This window comes from Grampus griseus (assembly GCF_964374135.1).
Source record: "Grampus griseus genome assembly, chromosome: 2".
NCBI lineage: Eukaryota > Metazoa > Chordata > Mammalia > Artiodactyla > Delphinidae > Grampus > Grampus griseus.
In genome coordinates, this window is record NC_139018.1 from 120,316,922 (window position 1) to 120,325,065 (window position 8,144).

General features: G+C 53.1%; 1 pseudogene across 1 annotated transcript; it reads left to right on the forward strand.

Annotated features, from left to right (window-relative positions):
- The first annotated feature begins 259 nt into the window (after nt 1–259).
- On the forward strand, nt 260–1,517 carry LOC309819312 (relaxin-3 receptor 1-like; annotated as a pseudogene). The gene has a single exon. The product of its transcript is annotated as a relaxin-3 receptor 1-like (transcript).
- The last annotated feature ends 6,627 nt before the right edge of the window (nt 1,518–8,144 follow it).

The window sequence follows — 8,144 nt, forward strand, 5'->3', positions numbered from 1 at the left end:
CCGGCCCCCAGGTCGCAGTTCCCGGCTTCCACCTAGGCGGCGAGGTCCTCAGTTCTTGAGGAACTCGAAGGTGAAGAAGCAGCCAATAGAAATACAGCTTGGAAGCTCTTAGGGCGGGGCACGGGTGCAACTGGCCAATCGGGGCTGCCTTCATCCCTTTAAAAGTTCTGCGGCGCGCTACCGAACACAGGTACTTCTCGAAGCCCGGCCGCTGTTCTCTGAGGGCACCTGAGCGGACCCCTGCGCGCCACCAAGGGTGATGGCGTCAGCCAGAGGCAGCTGTCGCATCGCCCGCGCCATCGGGGCCGTGCTCCCCCTGAACTGGCGTGGAGACGCGTCGTCGGGGCAGCCCCCTAACAGTTCCGTGGGCAACGGATCTGAGAGCACTCGCCCGACCTTGGGTCCCCGCAGACCTGGACGGCCTGGAGGGTGTGGCGGAGGCTGGCGCTGCGCGCACTGATCGCTGGCGCCTAGCTGGCCCTGTGCACTTTTGGGCTGGTGGGCAACGTTCTGATGCTGGTCCTGGTGCGGTCCCAGCAACGGCGCCGCCGGTCTCTGCTCAACTGCTTCCTCCTCAACCTTACAGCCACCGACCTGCAGTTTGTGCTGACACTGCCCTTCTGGGCCGTTGACATGGTGCGTGACTTAAGCTGGCCCTTCGGGAATGCCATGTGCAAGGTGGTGCTCACGGTGCTCAACATGTAAGCCAGCAGCCTCTTCCTCAGCGCCATCAGCGTGGCGCGCTACTGCGCGGTGGCGAGCGCGCTGCGCCCCAGTCGGCCCGGCACCCCATGGGCTGTCTGGGTGTGCTGCTTGCTCTGGGCCACTGCAGTCCTGGCCACCGCGCCCACCGCCCTGTTCGCCACAGTGGCCAGCGTCGGGGGCGAACGCTTGTGCCTGCTGCGCTTCCCCGACGGCAGTCCCGACTGGCTGGCCTTCTACCATCTGCAAAAGATCGCCGTGGCCTTTGTGCTGCGGCTGGCCACGCTGGGCACCTGCTCGCTGCTGTTCCTACCTTTCCTGCGTTGGCGGCGGGCATGCTGGCCGCCTGGGGTCCGGCTCCGATGACGCTCCCGGGTTACTCGCGCGCTGGCCTGCGTGCTGCTGGCCTTCGTGCTCTGCTGGCTGCCCAACCAAGCACTTACGCTCTGGGGGCTGCTGGTCAAGCTGAACGTCGTGCCCTGGGACCGCGCCTACTTCCTGTCTCAGGCCTTCCTCTTCCCCCTGTCCATCTGCCTGGCGCGCTCCAACAACTGCCTCAATCCGATGCTCTACTGCCTGCTGCGCCGCGACTTCCGCCAGGGTCTGCGAGAGCTCTGCGGCCGGCCAGGCCAAGCGCCCCATGGACCTCCGACCGTTCTCCGACTGCCCTGCCCCAGCTACCGCGCTCTCTGATTAGGCCTGAACCCGCAGAACCACACCTCTCAGTAAGGACCACCCGCCACTCCGTCGGTACCAAGAGTGATGCGGCAGATTATGCCACTTGGGTTTGGAGTGATGATGTCAAGGAGCAGTGACTGACTTTAGGGTCCGTGTTCTGGGTTCCAATGGAGAAGCAGGCCCTTTGGCCGGGGAGATTACTTAAGACCGGGAGTTCACCACTAACCTGTGTGACCCAGGGTGAGTCCCTTCCTCCCTGGCCTCAGTTCCCTCATCCGTACAAGGAGAGGTAAGGATTAGATGAACCCTGGGGACTCTGCCACGTCTAGCCCTTTGAGCCTCCTGGCACAACCCCTGCAAACAGTGTGAGCTCCATTCATCGCCCTCTAAGGCACTTAATCTGACTCCTGCTTTATGTTCCCTTTTGTTTTTCTTTTTTCATGAGTTTTTTTTTTTACATCTTTATTGGAGTATAATTGCTTTACAATGGTGTGTTAGTTTCTGCTTTATAACAAAGTGAATCAGTTATACATATACGTATGTTCCCATATCTCTTCCCTCTGCGTCTCCCTCCCTCCCACCCTCCCTATCCCACCCCTGTAGGCGGTCACAAAGCTCCGAGCTGATCTCCCCCCTTTTGTTGTTATAAGGGAGCTGTGAGAGAGGGGTGTGGGCTGTTTTTTGGAAACCTAGAGTGGAGGGACTTCAGGGATATCAGGTAGCCCTTGATGGCTCAAGATTTCTGAGCTTTCATCTGCAAGGCCTGCCTGTTTCTTCTCCTCCCTGGATCCTGGGGGCTTGGCTGACCCCACCATCACTCATCCAGCAGTATGCTATGACCCTGAACATGCTAGCTGTTGTATGAAAAGTGGCTGCAAGGAGCAGCCAGAAGGCCTGGAGCTATGCAGCTTGGGCGGGGGACAGTGGGGGAGAGCAGCAGTGACCTGAGTGGCTCACATAGGACAGAACTGGGACCTGTGGGAGAGAAGTCATGGGAAGCAGGTTTCCATCCCTCGTTAGGGCAGACCTTTCCCATTTTTGAGCACCTGAGCTTCATGATATAGTGAGCTCCCTGCCTTTGGAGTTATTACAACAGAGACTGTTGGAGACAGAATTGATGCATCAGATGGGGGTGTGTAGTTGCTAGATGATTTCGGCAATCCCTTTGAGCCTGGAGGCCTGCAGCTGAAATGGGACAGGTGGGAGTGTTTGCATGATATAGGCCTTAACAGCGTCTTCTCTCCCTGCTCTCCAAATGCACCACTGAAGGTAAATCAAAAGGCAACTGATTGAAATCCCTTCTCTGGTGGACAGCACTCGATCCTCATATCGATGCAGAGCCACCATAAAGCATTCTCAGCACACATCAGTTGAGGAGATTAGGTCATCAGAGGTGAGAATTTGTATTTGCATCCTTGCAAATACTTGCTCATAAATTTCATGCCTGATACTTCTGACAGAGGAAGACTTGATGCTTGAAGGTAGAGGAAAAAAAACCTATTCCCCACTGCCTGGTGTCCAAGTCAGGAGCCCACGAAGGATCTTGGGTCAACTCAAATGTCTGCAGAATTGTCATCCCAGAGCAGCTGGAAGGGGGGGGCGGTGAGGCCCACAGCTAGCCCTTGATGGAATGAGAGTCCCTGTGCCTCATGGTGTGGGTGATAGCATTGTTCCTCTGAAGTACCACAGTACAGAAGAATCTCTATTCCTTGGAGTACTTGTCCGCTTAAAAAGAAAATAATGTTTTGCAAAGTAAAGAACTGTAGTGATTCAAGGATAGCAAGCCTTGCTTATTTTTCTCAGTGTTATTTTAAAAGTGGGTCTCTTGCAGCTCATTTCTCCCTCATGTGCAGAGAAATGTGCTTTGTGGAAGCAACAGGAGGGATAAGGAGCCACTACTACAGTTCTCACCTGTCTTCCTGCAGCCCATTCCCTGCTGTCCACGGTACCAGCCATAAGAACTAAAACGGTGGGACATGGGGTGCTCTCCCAAGAGAACATGAGACCTGTGTGGGAGCTGCAAGTGCTCTAAATAAGAAATAATAGCTTATTAAATAGAACCTGAGGGCAATGGTCATTTCTAAAATCATTCTGTTTAAAGAATATTGTAGAAAGTTACACTAATGACTCCATAAATACCATACAGTGGGCCCTAGGGTATGGGAGGCAAAGACATTCAACTTGGAGCCAGCCTGATCAGAAGCCCTTGCTCCGCCATGCTCTGTACCTTAAGCAGGTCACTCTGCCTGTCTGAGCCTCGGTTTCTTATCTATAAAATGAGTGGGTTGATAATTCCCTGTAATAATTTCCAGATAAATGATTAATTTTTTACCCCCTCTGTGTTCTTTTCTAATCACTCTTTACTTGCAAACTGTTTTTAGGGTCATTTCTCGCCACAACTCTGTTCATTTAACTCTTAGTTCTTGTGAACTGTTCCCTTTATCAAGGTCAGGGTGAACTTTTACTGACTCATGTCATAAAAGCGTCATGTTGCCCAGAAGAGGACTGTGGCTCCTGTGGAGGGTCAGATCAAATACCTGTATTGGTAGTCTCAAACCATGGGCCAGCTCTGAGCCAGCACTCTTGAGGCTTCCCTTGCAACTGCCTTGTGTGTGGAAATAGGAGCCAGGTGTGCCCCAGAAGGACAGCCCCCAGTCAGGGGTGCATTCAGCATGGTCCTGACCCCAGCACTGAGGGGATAGTGAGGAGGCAGGCACGGGGGATGGGGCACTCTGAGAAGACTGTCTGGAAAGGTGAGCTAGAAGAGTGCATCGTCACTAGATGTTAAGAGGGGCATGAGGGAAATGCACATGCAGAAATGCAGGATAAATGAGATTTCTGAGGGAAAGAACAAACACCAAAACTTGTTGAGTAAGAAGAGCAGCGAGCTGGCATTTGTTGAGCACTGGGCAATGAGGCAGGCACAGGGCTTGTGTATGCTTGGTCCTCAAAAAGGATTTTGAGGTGTGTAGTATTATTCACATTGTAAGGAGGAAACGAAGGCTCAGAGAAGTTAGGGAATTGCCCAAGGTCACACAGCTTGTGAGGCGGCATAGCAAGCATTTCAAACTGCAGCTCCCTGATTCCAAAGCCCAAACTCTTTTTTTTTTTTTTTTTTTTGCAGTACGTGGGCCTCTCACTGTCGTGGCCTCTCCCATTGTGGAGCACAGGCTCCGGACACGCAGGCTCAGCGGCCATGGCTCACGGGCCCAGTCTCTCCGCAGCATGCGGGATCTTCCCGGACTGGGGCACGATCCCGTGTCCCCTGCATCGGCAGGCGGACTCTCAACCACTGTGCCACCAGGGAAGCCCCCAAAGCCCACACTCTTTTTATTTATTTATTTATTTATTTATTTATTTATTTTTGCTGTGTTGGGTCTTCGTTTCTGTGCGAGGGCTTTCTCTAGTTGTGGCAAGCGGGGCCACTCTTCATCGCGGTGCATGGGCTTCTCACTATCGCGGGCTCTCCCGTTGTGGAGCACAGGCTCCAGACGCGCAGGCTCAGTAGTTGTGGCTCACGGGCCCAGTTGCTCCGCGGCATGTGGGATCTTCCCAGACCAGGGCTCGAACCCGTGTCCCCTGCATTGGCAGGCGGATTCTCAACCACTGCGCCACCAGGGAAGCCCGAGCCCACACTCTTAATCACTTTTGGCTCATCTGCCAGATGCCAAGAATGGGGGTAAAATGCACAAAGAGGCCAAAGGACAACTGTGTCCCGGGCATAGAGGCAACAAAGGAGCCAGATGCCTGCAAAAGAATAGGTGCTCTGAATGAGTGAATGGACCCTAGGTCGACTGTGTTGTCAGGTGCTGCAGCAGAGGGGAGAAGAGTGGGGAGTGATGGCCTGAATGAATCGCAAGGACATCTTATATTGTCATTAACCCAGCACCTCCCAGCCTCCTCAGTGGCATGTAGGGGAGAGGTGTGAGGGGATGCTCAGACTTCTGAAGCCCCCCCAAGTGGGCGGAGGTATAGAGCCGTGGACCCTGTGCCAGGAGGCGCGTGGGTGGCTGGCTTAAAGACATCTTCAGCTTGCAGAGATGACCCCCTGGCCCCTTGTAGCAGCCAGGCCCCAGTGCCTCAGCCTTGGCAAGCTTACTCTGCTGAATTCTTCCCTGAAGAGGACAGGACGCGTCCCTGCACCCCTACCCTGAGTCACACAGCCCGGGAGTCCCTCCCGACCCTGGCCACCTTTCTCTTTTCCCTTCAGGACAGTGGCAGCTGAGCCTTTCTTTCTCTTCTAAGTCACCTCACTCCCAGGTCCTCCATGGAGCATTTCAAGTGTTGGAACCCCAGGCAGATGTTCTAGACCTTTCCTCAACCCCAGCCTGCTCTCTGTGAAAGTTTTTGGGGCCCTCGTGTCCTGCTTTGCACCCCTTCCTTGTGTGCCTCGAGTCTTTTCTCTGTTATGGCTCTCGGCTTTCCACTCTGCTGGCATCCCTGCAGTTCCTCTACCCACCTTGGAGGACAAGGGCAGGCACACAGGTCTTCCTGGTCCCCTGTGCAACGCTCTGCCCATGAAGGATAGCAAACTGGATGCTGAGTATGTTTCCATTTCTTCTTCAGTTATAAACTGTAAATATCTGTGTCTGAGTCTTGCTTGTATTGCTTATATGGTAGGCTCTCAATAAATGTTTGATGAATGAGTGAACACTGCTCTGTATGTCCTCACTCTCCTGTTTGCTTGTGTATGATATGGCCTTTCGTCTCTTTCCCCTTTCCCTCAGCCTGAGCAGGGTCTTCCAAAGCCTCTCTGGGGTTCCAGAAGACTGCTCCTAAAATCCAGGCTTCTGTGAACTGGGCCAACTGGCTTGGACCTGCTCTGGAACCCACCTTCATTCAGCCTATTACATTCTCCAGACCTCCTTTATGTCATCACCTCCATTCATCCTCATAGCATCCTTGGGAACCAGGTGGCATTATCCCGATTTCATGGAGGAGCAAACTGAGGCTCCAAGTACAGAAGTGGCATATAGGCAACTGGCAATAGCTGATACCATCCCAGGCCCGCCATCCTGCCTGCCTCTAATATGAGTTGTCAGACTGGAGTTAATCAAGACAGAAATGATGTGAGTGAATGTGGAGACGGCTCATGGCTCCCTACCTTCCACAGTTGTTTTAATTTAATAGGAGCTCAGAGGGTAAACGTTCCAGAGGCCCTTGCAGATCTGGGGGTTGCAAGAAGAGGGTGGCCTTGGGCTAAAGCAGAGACATCAAGACACTGCCTGATGTCTGGAGTCTGACCATTATACCTCCTGGGAAAAAATGGGAAAGGCTGGATGGGGAAAGTCAGATTCTAGCAGCTGGAGGACAGGAGGGGAGGGGAGAAGCTAGAGATTGCAAATGTGGACAGCTCTTTCAGAGTGGCCCGTGATGGAGGCCAGAGGGTGAGAGGTCACAAAGGGCTGTGAGGGAAGGTGGTGGCCCTTTAGATGCTGGTGGGAAGGAGCAGAACAGTGGAGGTTGAACATTGAGGAGAGAGGGGGTGATGGAGGAGTGACAGCTTGTGGGGATGAGAGGATCCAGAGTCCCTGTGGGTTGGGGGTCAGTTATAGACAGCATGATCCTCAGGTTGACAACCATATTTGAAAGCAGATGTTGCTATGAACTGAGTTGTGTCCTCCCAAAAGGTACACTGAAATCCAACCCCAGGTACCTGTGAATATAACCTTATTTGCAAATAGGGTCCTTGCAGATGTAATTAAGTTAAGATGGAGTCATAATGGATTAGGCTTGGCCCTAAATCCAATGACTGGTGTCCTTATAAGAAGGTCACATGAAGACAGACACACAGACAGGAGAGTGGTGTATGAGGATGGAAACAGAGACTGGAGTGACACACCTACAGGCCGAGGATTGCCAGCAACCCACCAGAAGCTGGAAGTGGCAAGGAAGGATTCTTCCCTAGAGCCTTCCAAAGGAGTGTGGCCCTGCTGACACCTTGATCTCAGACTTCTAGCCTCCAGAGAACTGGGAGAGAATAAATTTCTGTTAAGCCACCCCATTTGTGCTAATTTGTTATGGCAGCCCTAGGAAACGAATGCAGACATCCTATGAGCTGAGCTTGCCTGTGGAGGAGGGTAGGGGAGGGGTGCTCACCTCTGGCTAAAGTCTGTAGCTTCCACTCTTTCCTTCCAGCCTCCCTTGTGACCAGCAGCCTGGGGAGGCTAGAAGCATGGACTCACCCCACATGGTCTAACATGGAGCTGCAATAGAGGGTTTGGGCTCGGGGAGGCTGGCATTGAGTGGGGGACGATAGGCAGCACAAAGGTAAAGGGGGAGCGCTTACAGTAGAGGTAGTGGCCTTGGAGGAAAAAGCACAGGCCCTGAGGCGCTTCTGGGCTGTGTGACCCTTGAGCAGATCATCTGACCTCCCTGGACCTCAACCGCCCCCACTTGTACTTGAGACCATGCTCTCTGCAGCATTGGCACTGGGCCTCCCGAATAGTACAGTCCCAATACGTGATAGCACTCATTACCGTATGTTTTCATTCTGGCCATGGGGATCAATTTCACATTTAGCAAACATTTCTTGAAGGCTGACTGTGTGTCAGGCCCTGTGCTGGCTCCGGGGACAAGGACACACGCACACCACACACACACAAGCAATTTATGGCCGGAGATTGTCAGACTGGATTTTAAAAATAACCCCATAATCCTGCTTTATGCTCTTTACACAGACACACCTAAACATAAGGGCAAAAACAGATGGAAAGTAACAAGGATGGAAAATGGCACACCTAGCAAATACGAATCCGAGCAAA